This window comes from Oncorhynchus nerka, linkage group LG3 (assembly GCF_034236695.1).
Source record: "Oncorhynchus nerka isolate Pitt River linkage group LG3, Oner_Uvic_2.0, whole genome shotgun sequence".
In the NCBI taxonomy this organism is placed as follows: domain Eukaryota; kingdom Metazoa; phylum Chordata; class Actinopteri; order Salmoniformes; family Salmonidae; genus Oncorhynchus; species Oncorhynchus nerka.
Window position 1 is genome coordinate 28,143,083 of NC_088398.1, and position 13,686 is coordinate 28,156,768.

The 13,686-nt window shown below is 43.2% G+C and overlaps 1 long non-coding RNA gene across 1 annotated transcript in view; it reads right to left on the reverse strand.

The window, feature by feature from the left end:
• Positions 1–13,137: 13,137 nt before the first annotated feature.
• Positions 13,138–13,686, reverse strand: part of LOC115115043 (uncharacterized) — a 94,090-nt gene continuing 93,541 nt past the window's right edge. The window contains exon 4 of the long non-coding RNA XR_003861320.1: positions 13,138–13,496. This is a non-coding gene — a long non-coding RNA (uncharacterized LOC115115043). The remainder of the gene's footprint in view (positions 13,497–13,686) is intronic.

A 13,686-nucleotide genomic window follows, 5' to 3' on the forward strand; every position in this document is an offset into this window, starting at 1 on the left:
TTGGAGAACAATTTAGCAACATCATCTTTCCATTGCTTATTTCGTGCTAGCTAACGCTAGAAAGTCATGGAAAGACGATTTAGCTAAAAAAGTGCATAATTCAATCTCAATTTGGATTCTGTTTGTAAGAGTCAGTCACATTTGCGTCTTTATGCATACAGTAATAGTTTAAATCATTGGTATTTCAGTGAAGAAGTGACTTAAATAGTAATCCTTCACTCTCTTCTGACCATTGGATGTGTGCCTAACCATATCCTATTTCAACTGAAACACTCAGTGAACTCTCAAGGTTATGGGATGCACATTTTAGCTATGTAAAACTGGAATTGGTTCCACATGACATTTTGGGGCTTTTTGGTTTATACCTTTGAATGACTTCGCCATATGGTGTGTAAAAGGTTGTGAAGGTCAGTCCGTCAGTCCGCACAGGTCAGTACGTTGCATAATGTTCCTTTAAAAGGCCCTGTCGTTTTCCTCTCTTCTCTTTTGTGTTTTGACACAGTCATTGTGACTGTTTTGATCTTGCCCCTGTGTCCTGCTGGAGAGGGTTCAAATTGGATTTTTTGTTCATGGTGTTAAGAGCGGAAATCACCCAGCTCTGGCCTGACTCCTCACTACACTACCCTCCCCACCTCTCTTAACCAGCACAGAGGGAGTTCACATAACCCTCAAACACACTCAATAACACAGTTCACATAGTAAACACAAGCTCACAAACACACACACACACATACAGTATATGAGTGAAACACTCCTGTTCTAACTCTTTCTCCCAGCAAAGTATCCACGTTTTCACGATCACAACCTCATGTACCACTGACAGCTTTGCACAAACGCTGGCAAAGTGTATTGTCTAGGTGATCAGGTGGGACGGGAGAGAAGAAGAAAAGAAATTGAGCCAGAACTAGCCCCTTTAACGTTTTTAAGACTTTTCAGCATTTGTTCTGCACACTTACACACTTACTTACTCCGAGGGGCCGCAGTGACTGGGGTCCCATTTCAGGGCCCAGCATGGAGCCTGCGAGCTCGTCAGCTGTAAAATGAGAGCGCCAGAGCGCAGTGTGAAAATGGATTAGGCTAGCTGAGATAAGGGGAGCCCTCAGCGAGCCATGCATGCCTTCAGTGGGGGGGAAAGAAACACTGGACAAATTGTTTTTGGTACATTAAGTAACTGTTACTTTATTTCACAGATGGAAAACAATAACACAGGCTCCCAGGGTTGGAACCACCGCGGCATAGAAGAATGGGAGAGAGAGAGGGAGCTTTGGCCATTGAGCTCCACCCCCCTTCTTTATACGCAAAGTGATTTTCATGAGGACTTTTGACTCCAAGAATTCAACAGATTGACAAATATAGCATATGATGATAAATGACAAAGTGCTTGGTGGGGAGTCAACAGGCTACTGAATATCCATGTTAATAAAAAATCAAATAAAAAAGCCCTGACTGTTCCCAGTCAGTAAACGGGCAAGGGATTTTTCAATTAATAAGCGTGCTGCCGCACCAGAACCTTCTAAATGAAATGAGTGTGTCAGATCCTGGATGATTTATACATTTGGACTGATCTAACAGCTCGGCGGAACAGCTATGACACCCTGACAAGCTAACAATGGATATGAAAAATGAGCCAATACCACAGCGCTAAGTCTCAGACTTTCAAAGCCAAATGCAACGCACTTGTGGTGGAGACCAAACCCCACACATACTTGGGGATATAATGAAAAGAAAGTGGGGGAGAAAAAAATCCCCACAAGATTCTTCCCACTATTTTAGCTAAATCATTCATTGTTTATATGAATTGATTGATGGAGACAAATTGGTCAAAGTGGAGCGTGTGGAGCGTACTTTGCCTTTCTGATGCATTTTTTGTGGCTGTGGAGAAGCACATCACTTTACCACTAAATGAGGTATCAGGCCTATTGCTTAGGCTTTGACGAAATGGGAGAATGTCAAACCAAGTTAGCGCCAAGGTGCTTTTCAAAACATCACATTGCAGCATCTACTTATATCTATAACTGAAAAGGGGTTACTTCAAAACACCTGGTTTGAATGGGGCCTTATTGGAAGAGAAAAACAAGTATATATGCTGGAATTGGAAACTATTCCATTGAATCCACATACTTTTGATGAACCTGAATAATAGAATGACCAAGCTAGCTGATTAAGATTGCACATAACATAACAACGGTATAAAGTCAACACTTGAAATACAAAAAAAAAATCTATTTCACCTCAAGATCAATAATCTAGCACAGCAACTTGTTGTGGTAAGCAGTATTAAGCAGTGGTAACTCGGATATAGTTGGATATGGTAACAGACGCAAACATGGATAGGCAGAAGCATTGTTGCTTTCTCTTGCGTTGTCCTTTCCTCCTCACTTTCTCGGCCGTCTGATGAAAAACTGCATTTTGTTTTCTTTCTCAGAGCTCAGCAGGTTTAGAGGAAACAATTACCAAGTCCAGTGATCTCTGCTTCCCGCCTCCCACTGTTAAACGCTCACCGCCCTGAGGTATGCTCTGGAAATGATACAGTTTTAAAGGGGTTACATTTCATCGTTTTCTTTATCCCCTCTCATTCCCTCTCTCTCTGTTCATTCAGAGGTTTTATAACACAAAACTCCACACCCCAAACAATTGATGGGGTGAAAAAGAGAAAAAAAACAAGAAAGATTATGAAAAGCCCATCTTTACAGATCATTAGACAAGGCCAAACAACCTACAGCTATGATAGGATATATCAAAACTGACATGCAATAGTTGATTGCTGATCGCCTATTGATTGAGCTATATTTCACAAGGATAGCCCAGGCTCATACTAGCCCTCTGCACATCACACCAGAGCCAGCAGAAGCTACTAGAATAAAGTAGACTCAATCAAGAATAATTTTAGGAAAATTGGACATGAAGTGGTGTATTAAATAAAATAAATTGCTATTGATACACACTATATATACAAAAGTATGTGGACACCCTTTCTTATTAGTGGATTCGGCTATTTCAGCCACACCTGTTTCTGACAGGTATATAAAAGCCATGCAATCTCCATAGAGAAACATTGGCAATATAATGGCCTTACGGAAGTGCTCAGTGACTTTCAAAGTGGCACATTGGATGCCAGCTTTCCAACAAGTTAGTTTGTCAAATTCCTACCCTGCTAGAGCTGCCCCGGTCAACTGTAAGTACTGTTATTGTGAAGTAGAAACATCTCGTTGCAACAACGGCTCAGCTGCGAAGTGATAGGCCACACAAGCTCACAGAATGGGACCTCCGTGTGCTGAAGTGTATCGCGTAAAAATGGTCATTTACTACCGAGTTCCAAACTGCCTCTGGAAGCAAAGTCAGCACAAGAACTGTTCATTGGAAGCTTCATGAAATGGGTTTCCATGGCCGAGCAGCCACACACAAGAATAGATCACCATGCAAAATACCAAGTGTCAGCTGGAGTGGAGTAAAACTCAACGCCATTGGACTCTGGAGCAGCGGAAATGCGTTCTCTGGAGTGACAAATCAAGCTTCTCCATCTGGCAATCCAACAGACAAATCTGTGTATGCGGATGCCAGGAGAACCCTACCTGCCCCAATGCATAGTGCCAACTCTAAAGTTTGGTGGAGGAGTAATAATGGTCTGGGGCTGTTTTTAATCGCCCAACATCAGCACCCGACCTCACTAATGCTCTTGTGGCTGAATGGAAGCAAGTCCCCGAAGCAATGTTACAACATCTAGTAGAAAGCCTGCCCAGAAGAGTGGAGGATGTTATAGCAGCAAAGGGGGGACCAACTCCATATTAATGCCCATGATCATTTCATTATTTGATTTTGAAGTTCAAGACCCCTTTAAGGTATCCTATTTTCTTTTTCAAATGATGAAACGTTGAATTTGGCATTACTGCTATTAGCCAATAGAAACTCATTGAAATACAGAGTCACTACATGGGCGTTTGCTCTGAAGTGTCTGTCCTATATCTGAGAGATATAAGAAAGATGGGGACCTTCCGATGAGGCTTGTGATTATCCTCCAGAGCAAAACGGAGAATGATGTTGTGTTTGTGAGAGTGTCATCTTTCAGTAGAGTGGCAGGCCAACCCGTTCTGAGACTACAGACATTTCTGTGAGAAGACACATTTTCGGGATGTGTCACGGTCAGCCAAACATCACTCTAGCTCTCCCACATTTCACCACAGATGCGGAAGGGTGATATCGGCGGATGTCGTGGATTGAGCCCATGCAACAAAATCTGATATCTCTAGTTTAAACAGACAGAATTTCTGTAATACGTTAATTAGATTTCCGTGGTAGAGAGGGAATTGTAGGCCACGGGTAACTACATTTTTCTTTCAATTACCACGATGAAAGCAACGAAATGCAATCATTCTGCTGCAGGTATTACAGTACAGCTCAGCTGTGCATTTGGGGTTCACCTTTCTTGACAGTGTTTTTCTAATGGAATACAGATGAGAGGGAAATAGTGTGGCTGATGAGGGAGAGGAGAACGAGGGAAGACTGCTGTATCGGTAAAAAGAAAGAGAACTACTACAGGACGGAATGATCATTTGTAGACGGAAATATGGGCCTATGGCGAGAGAGCGAGAGAGAGCGAGAGAGAGCGAGAGAGAGAGAGGTTGAAACAGACCCACTTTCAACATGTTTACACTACAAAACGTTTACAATTTGGAACCAGTCATTTATGTGTGTTGAAAATGTCAAATTGGGTTATGATCAAACAGAATGACTACTGTAGTGTAGATCATCAGCAAGATGCCTCTGGCCTCTGCTCACAAAGTGGACAGTGAAGGGGAAAAGGCAGAAAAAAAAGAATGGAGGAATGAATAAAAAAAGAGAGAGAGGCTGACAGCGAGAGAGTAAAGGCACTTGAGCAGCAGGCAGAAAGGCCCAGGCAGGCAGACAGGCAGGCAGGACGGCCGAGCCCAGAGTGATTGAATGATCCCATTTCTAGGCTCTTTGTTAGACAACAGGCAGCATCGTATGAAGATTGATACAGAAGTGCTCGACTTGGTTTGCCGGATCATCAAACGGATTGATATTATACTCCTTCTCCGGATGAAGACAAAGTAACTGTTATCATACTCAATACAAGGGCTTGTCAGAGGCAGAAAATCATCCCTTGTCACCGGTTATGGAACCGTTGCGCCGACTGTCATGGGGATTTATCTGGGAGACGCCGCCACTGTCTGCGTCACGCTCTGGCGTTTACATGGTGAAAGCCTCAGCAGTACCGTAAAGATCTTAGTCAAAGATTGAATTACAGAGCCATGCTAAGGATGGCATTTATTTCCCTTCTATCGTGCCTGTCCCCCTGGAACTGTAAATCCCTGATCTCCATATCAACAGCGTTTGTTATCATGTGATCACATTTCATTCAATTGTGATGTTAAGTTAACATGTATATCCACATGATTTGTATTTTTTTATTTAAATCTTAGACTGAAGAATGCACTACCCCTGAGATAGGCCTATCTGTACCTGACTCCTATATATCAGTAACAATATGGTGGAAATCGTGATAAAACACATTACCTACCCAATAAAATGGGATGGCATCACCATGGAAAACATTGAGGGTGTACAAAATATAGCCTAAAGTGACACCCCTCCAAGGACACTTCGTGAAATTGAGCTGTTGAATACCGTACAAAATTCATGTGATTAGATGTTGGACACCATACCTGAAAAGCATAAAGCAGTCTGAGTGATATTGTTCTGTACTACTTGCAGGCAACAAACTCATCAAAGGTCCACCCCCCACCCTCTCAGCACATAGTGGTAATGATCCCAAGAACTATATGACATTATGGGGCATGCTGTCTTATGAGTTGGAGTACGCTGGCTCTTCTAATATAAGTATGTGCTTCTCTCTGTGGAACAGTTTTATGCACACTGTAAAGCTGTCATTCCCGTCTTCTCTCTCTCTCTCTCTCTCTCTCTCTCTCCCTCTCTCTCTCTCTCTCTCCCTCTCTCTCCCTCTCTCTCTCTCTCTCTCTCTCTCTCTCTCTCTCTCTCTCTCTCTCAAAGCCAGGTCTGTGCAACACATAAATACAGGCAATAGCAGTGGTGAAGCACTTATACATATTTTTCTTTCCATTCATCATGTTTATATGTACCTGCTACAAAGCCGGAGCCACAGAAAGACGGATTACTTTACATGTTAATACTGAAACGATAAGGGGAAGAAGGATTGGTTGGCCCCAGTCACTACCTTGCTTGTATTATATTAAATATTCTCAAGATATCAAGTTACGGTGAGGCTAAGAGCTGTGTGTTCTTATCTTCAAATGGTCAAATAGCTACACTCTTAGAAATAAAAATAAACGTGTTATCTAGAACACAAAACGGTTATATGGCTGTCCTCCTAGGAGAACCCTTTGAAGAAGCCTTTTTGGTTCCATGTAAAACCCTTTCCACATAGTTCAAAAAAGTTCTACCTGGAACCAAAAAGGGTTCTCCTATGGGGACAGCAGAAGAACCCTTTTGGGATCCTTTGATTTCTAAGAGGGTAGCAACAATGAAAGGAAGCTGAACTGGGGAATCGTAGGTGGCTTGTTTCAGCTAGTTGTATCATGTTCTAGATACCAGACCTGGGATAACTATAGTTTTAACTATGCTTTGTGGGAAGTAAAATCATTTTCGGGGAAACAAATAATTACTATGGAGGTGACTACAACTATTTGAATCCAGATTTGTACTATTTGGAGATTGTTACTCAGTAATGTGCTGTTTTGGATTTGCCCCAAACATAACACTTTGTATTCAGGAGAAAACGTTATTGCTTTGCCACGTTTTTTGCAGTATTACTTTAGTGCTTTGTTGAAAACAGGATGCATGTTTTGGAATATTTTTATTCTCTACAGTGTTCATTCTTTTCACTCTGTCAGTTAGGTTACTACTGTTGAGTAACTACAATGTTGTTGATTCATCTTCATTTTTATCCTATCAACGCCACTAAACTCTGTAGCTGTTTTAAAGTCACCATTGGCCTCATGGTAAAATCCTTGAGCAGTCTCCTTCCTCTCCGGCAACTGAGTTAGGAAGGACGCCTGTATTTTTTTAGTGACTGGGTGTATTGATACACCATCCAATGTGTAATTAATAACTTCGCCATGCTCAAAGGGATATTCAATGTCTTTTTTTTGACCCATCTACCAATAGGCGCCCTTCTTTGTGAGGCATTGGAAAACATCCCTGGTTTTTGTGGTTGAATCTGTGTTTGAAATTCACTGCTCTACTGAGATAATTGTTTGTGTGGGGTACAGAGATGAGGCAGTCATTCAAATATCATGTTAAGACTACACCTGCATTGCTTGCTGTTTGGGGTTTTAGGCTGGGTTTCTGAATAGCACTTTGTGACATCAGCTGATGTAAGAAGGGCTATATAAATACATTTGATTTGATTATTGCACACAGAGTGAGTCCATGCAACTTATTATGTGACTTGTCAAGCAACTTATTATGTGACTTGTCAAGCAACTTATTATGTGACTTGTCAAGCAACTTATTATGTGACTTGTCAAGCAACTTATTATGTGACTTTGACTTGTTTTTACCTCAATGTATCAAAGGGGTTGAATACTTATTGACTCAAGACATTTCAGCTTTTCATTTTTTCTTAATTTGTAAACACTTTGAAAAACATAATTCCACTTTGACATTATGGGATATTGTGTCTAGGTCAGTGACAAACCATCTCAATTGAATCCATTTTAAATTCAGGCTGTAACACAGCAACATGTGGAAAATGTCAAGGGTTGTGAATACTTTCTGAAGGCTCTGTATTCAAATACCTTCAGATATGATTTGATTTTCTGAGAGGTATTCAGACCTGTATTTGGATATCAAAGAAAAAAGTTGCCTTCTAGGTGGAACATTACATGAGCTACAGTACAATCGACTACCACAAGGATTTGAAAAGTTGGTACTTTAAAATAAACTACAAAATACAACTATTTTCTGACCTGGTCTTCTTGAGACCATGTTTTGTTTTGAGGTGTTTTGACTTATGTCATGTCTATGCTAATATGGAGAAGGAAACAATTGCTAGCTAGCTAACCAACAGCTGTGCATTTGAGAGACAAGTGCTTATTGTCCAAATATATGTATGTTTTCAACAGAGTTGGAGGCAAAATATAGTTTACATGTTGTCAATAATCCTTTAATTTTGAGCCAACCATATGTGTTTTGCCCCAGAGTTGCGCACGCATCAGTTTTCTCAGTTAACAACTCACCAGTACAGACGTACAGGTTACACGCACAGATAAAGGCTACACACATGCCCCCCCTTACACACACACGCACAGATAAAGGCTACACACATGCCCCCCCTCACACACACACGCACAGATAAAGGCTACACACATGCCCCCCCTCACACACACACACACAGATAAAGGCTACACACATGCCCCCCCTCACACACACACGCACAGATAAAGGCTACACACCTGCCCCCCCACACACACACACAGATAAAGGCTACACACATGCCCCCCCACACACACGCACAGATAAAGGCTACACACATGCCCCCCCACACACGCACAGATAAAGGCTACACACATGCCCCCCCACACACACACACACAGATAAAGGCTACACACATGCCCCCCCCCCACACACGCACACACACAGATAAAGGCTACACACATGCCCCCCACACACACACGCACAGATAAAGGCTACACACATGCCCCCCACACACACGCATAGATAAAGGCTACACACATGCCCCCCACACACACGCATAGATAAAGGCTACACACATGCCCCCCCCCCCACACACACGCATAGATAAAGGCTACACACATGCCCCCCCACCCCCACACACACACGCACAGATAAAGGCTACACACATGCCCCCCCACACACACGCACAGATAAAGGCTACACACATGCCCCACACACACACACACATAGATAAAGGGTACACACATGCCCCCCCCCACACACACACATAGATAAAGGCTACACACATGCCCCCCCCCACACACATGCACATGCAGCACTCAAACACACACATTTGCAAAGAGAAGTGTTGGCTAGTCTGGCCTTGTTAAGATGTTGACCCCCACGAGTGGAATGACCTCTTTGTTGGTCGGTCGGGCAGGCAAGCAGGATGTGTGTGTGTGAGTGTGTGGAGAGGGGAGGTTTGTGGATAAGAGTAGCTACTATCAGGGGACAAACATCTCCTGCCCCACAAAACCAGATGATCCATCTCCCTTTTTAGCTGGTGTCAGGAGTGTTTTGTGTGATGATGATTTGACGCTTGGCACTAGGTCCCCCTCAACCACCCCGCTCCACCACCACAATGAGCTATGACAGCCAGAGCTGCTGGGCTACAGCCACGGGGAAATAGCCTTGTCTCCATGGTGAGAAGCAGCTCTTGAACCTCTCCCTCTACCATTCATCCATTTCACTTTACAACTTCATAACTAAGACCTATCGTCTAGTAAAGACTCTAACAAGGGGATATAATTTCCCCAAACTAATGGTGTACGGAGGAACATTTTCATAAAAATAGACTTCCATTTTGGGAGCAGAGTCAGTTTAAATCAATAAAAATGTTATTATTGATAAATGTGCATCATAGCGGTGTGTTCATTTTGACGTGAATATCTACTAATCTAGATGTAGCCTTTGTACAGTAGCCGTAGCTCTGCTCTGCTTGTCTGTGGCACTCTGTAATAACTCTCTCCCCAGTGAGAAATAAAGGCCAGCCAAGGAGGCTGAGGGCCTGTGTAAATGAGATGGTTCTGCTGCATTAGCTTCATAAAACCATAATCCTTTCCCCATAAACCATTACATGCGCCGCAACATTTCTGATTTATGGGGTGGAAAATCAATGGGAAAAAATTAATGCTCGCAAAACATCTCCGAGACAGTATTGAGCAGATTTTAATTGTGATTTCATTCTGTGTTGTGGCCGTTAGCCAGATGATGAATGGGGATCTAACCTTCCACTCCAGTGAGCACCGGAGAGAGTCTTTAATATGACAATTAAGTGTCTGTCTTCAGATTTTATTGTATCTCTCTCTCTATCTTCTCTGTACCCTACCTCCCTCTCTCTCTCTCTCTCTCTCTCTCTCTCTCTCTCTCTCTCTCTCTCTCTCTCTCTCTCCCTCTCTCTCTCTCTCTCTCTCTCTCTCTCTCTCTCTCCTCAGATCACTTCATCTGTACAGTGCAGCTTTTGTGCAGATTAAATTGAGACTCGGGTTTTCTCCATCTCAGAGCACTTACTTATGTTTTATGACACGCACTAAATCAATTTTATGCTGCTATTGATTTTTTTCCCTCCTCTTATTACCCTCTTGCTTAAATCGACATAAAACCATTTTGCCTTTTACACCCCTGTTTCTCCTCACTCCTAGTTCCTGATGACCTTATGTATGCCTAGGACAGCGATGTGCTGCTGGCGGGGTGGGAGAGGGTGGTGGGGGGCATCCTGGGGGAGGATGGGGGTGGGGTGGGGTGGGGGGGGGAGAAGTTGAAAGCGCTCTCAGAGGAAATATTTGCACTACATTAAGCACCAGTGGGCAGTGCGGCATACAGACACCAAGCAGACACTGTGCAACCAGAAGGTGGCAGGTTAACCCTTGTGCTGTCTTAAGGGTCAAACATTACCCACCACTATGTTTAACAGCAGAGAAAACCTCCTACATTATATTTTTTTCAACTTGACATTTGATGACTTTTCCTAGTGAGTGACCCCGAAAAAGTGAAACGTCGCCTTTGTTGATATTTCCATGAAAGCTGTACGCCACCAGGGTACAAAGATAGTCTTAGGTTCATTTTTGACACGACAGTTATAAAATCATTTACACACCACAGAAACCACAAAGACACACACACAGACAATGAGAAATTGAGATTGTGTGCTACTGATTGAATTCAGGTAAAACAAAAAAAATGGTTATTGTGCATGTGCAGCATCTCCCCTCCATGACACCACACATGATTCAAAGTTCACAGACAAAATAAAAAGTTATTGAAAGCATTGTTTACTAATGGGGAATGCAGTCAGAGCCTATAAAGGTGCTGCAGATGACAGTCCCCCCAGTTCTCTCTTTGCTGAAGCCATGAGTGCACGTTTCAGTGCCCAACAGGTCGCAGATCTGATTTTTTCAGATGTCCAGGAGGAACAAGAGAAAAATGATTTAGAAGTGGAGGAGGTATCTGAAGAAGAAGAAGATGGGGAAGAATACAACCCAGAGCACGATGCATCATCTTCAGATGAAGAAGAAGTCCCCCAAACTGAAAGAGAGACATTTTTGTCAAAGAGCAGACAAATAACATGGTCTTTTGTCACCATATGACAAGCAGGGCAGGATGGCAGCACAAAATGTCTTAAGGATGACCCCAGGGCCCACAGGACATGCAGTTGCCCATGCCCAGGACTTCACCTTAACATTCTACATGTTCATCACACCAGCACATTCTACATGTTCATCACGCCAAAAAATCATCCTGGAGATGACAAATTTGGAGGGTTTCTGTAAATATGGAGACAGCTGGAAAAGGATGGATGAGATTGACCTGTGTGCCTACATAGGGCTGCTAATCTTAGCGGGTGTGTGTAGGTCCCGAGGCGAGGCTACATGTAGTCTCTGGGATGCAGAGAGTGGATGGGCAATTTTCCATGCCACGATGCCACTGAAAGTCTTTCACAATTTCTCAAGGATGCTACGGTTTAATAACCGTGAGTCAAGAGCTGCAAGACGTGTGAGAGACAAACTAGAAGCCATAAGAGAGGTCTGGGAGAAGTGAGTAGAGCATCTGCCATACCTCTACAACCCTGGGACTGAAGTAACAGTGGATGAGCAACTGGTTCCATTCAGAGGTACATTTTTATTTTCACAAGTGGTTTTCACTGTTCGTATTATTATGTACTGCTGTAATATCATTGATTTATGTGATTGTTTTCTCTGACACTGATACTTATTACTGATAGTAATATATTTTGTCAAAAGGTTGCTGTCCTTTCCGGCAGTATATGCCCAGCAAGCCAGCAATGTATGGCATCAAGATATGGGTTGCCTGTGATGCACAATCCAGCTACATTTGGAAGATGCAAGTCTGCACAGGGAAGCTGACCAGTGGAGGCCCGGAGAAGAACCAGGGGATGCGGGTTGTGCTTGATGTGACAGATGGATTGAGGGGGCACAATGTCATGTGTGACAATTTCTTCACCTCTTATGAACTCGGCCAGCAGCTCCTGAAGAGGAAGATCACCATGGTTGGCACAGTTAGAAAGAACAAGCCTGAGCTCCCCCCTGCACTCCTCCTCACAACTAGGGGGAGAAAGGCCTTCTCATCAAAGTTTGCCTTCACCCCCACCAACACTCTAGTTTCTTACTTCCCAAGGAGGAACAAGAATGTGGTCCTCCTGAACACACTGTACAAAACAGCTGAGATCAGTGATCGTGAGGACAGGAAGCCAGCCAGCCATCATCCTGAACTACAACCACAACAAAGGAGGCATGAACAACCTGGACAAGGTGATTGGAACTTACAGCTGCAGGAGGATGACTGCCCGCTGGCCCCTGGTCATGTTCCATAACATCATTGATGTGTCATTATACAATGCCTTCGTGATATGGAACAAGATCAACCTACCTGGATGCCTGATAAGCGGAACAAGAGGAGGGTGTTCCTGGAGCAGCTGGGAAAGTCACTTGTAACCCCACACATTCAAAGAAGGGAGCGCCGGCCCAGCACAGCAGCCTCTGCAGCGCTTGTGAAAGCTGTTCGGAGGGCTGAATCTTGTCCTGATCCACCTGAAACTGCAGCTGGGATAGGTAGGTAATCACCTTTATAAGACAACACAAATGACGCTGCTTGCAACATTGATGCAGTCTCTGTGTGTATGTGTATAAACAAAGCGAGAGCTGACTAGACTGAAGGCCATCATGTGAATGACTCAAGTCTATTGGCATTAACAATGTGAAGCAACAAGATTAGTCAATGTAATTATGTTTAATATAAGCACCATTCATCACTACTTACTCATCTTTACGGAGAAAATATTGGAATTAATTCAATTCAAACACGTTATTGCTAACCACAAGTACAGCACTTGACAACCACTAAACAGAATAAAAGAAAAACGACAGCAAAAAGCGCTCATGGTAACACTTTATTTTGAAGGGTACCTACATAAATGCTTCATAATGCATTCATAAACCATACATACTACATTCAGATGAAGTTCATAGGATTTCATAAATGTTTACAGCAATGCAAGGTTAGGATGAATGTAATTGTAGCTGGCTTTGATTAAATCAATTTGTCCCTGGGTTAGCTAGCTGGCAGAGGCCCAGACCCTCACTGTGTCTCCGATCGCTGTCGGCTCCATCAGGCCCCTTAGCAAAGAGCTAAACATGAGCATCAATGTGACCATTTAGTGTGTTCTCTGAGCAGATGCAGGCTGAAGGTCAGCCCATTGTGTTTGTTCCACCGCACCCTGCCTTTCACTCCGACACTCTGGGCCGCTGTCCACATCAAAGGTGTTATTGAAGCCCAATCGGAAACCCCGGTTTGGCAGGGAAGCAGGGCATTAAGAGAGAAAAGGAGAAAAGGAGAGTAAAACGAGGGGGCCCTTACCCAACATGTAGATCTTACTAAACCAGTGAGCCATGCAGAGAAGTACGAAATTTATACTATCACATCGTTTTTGTTTTT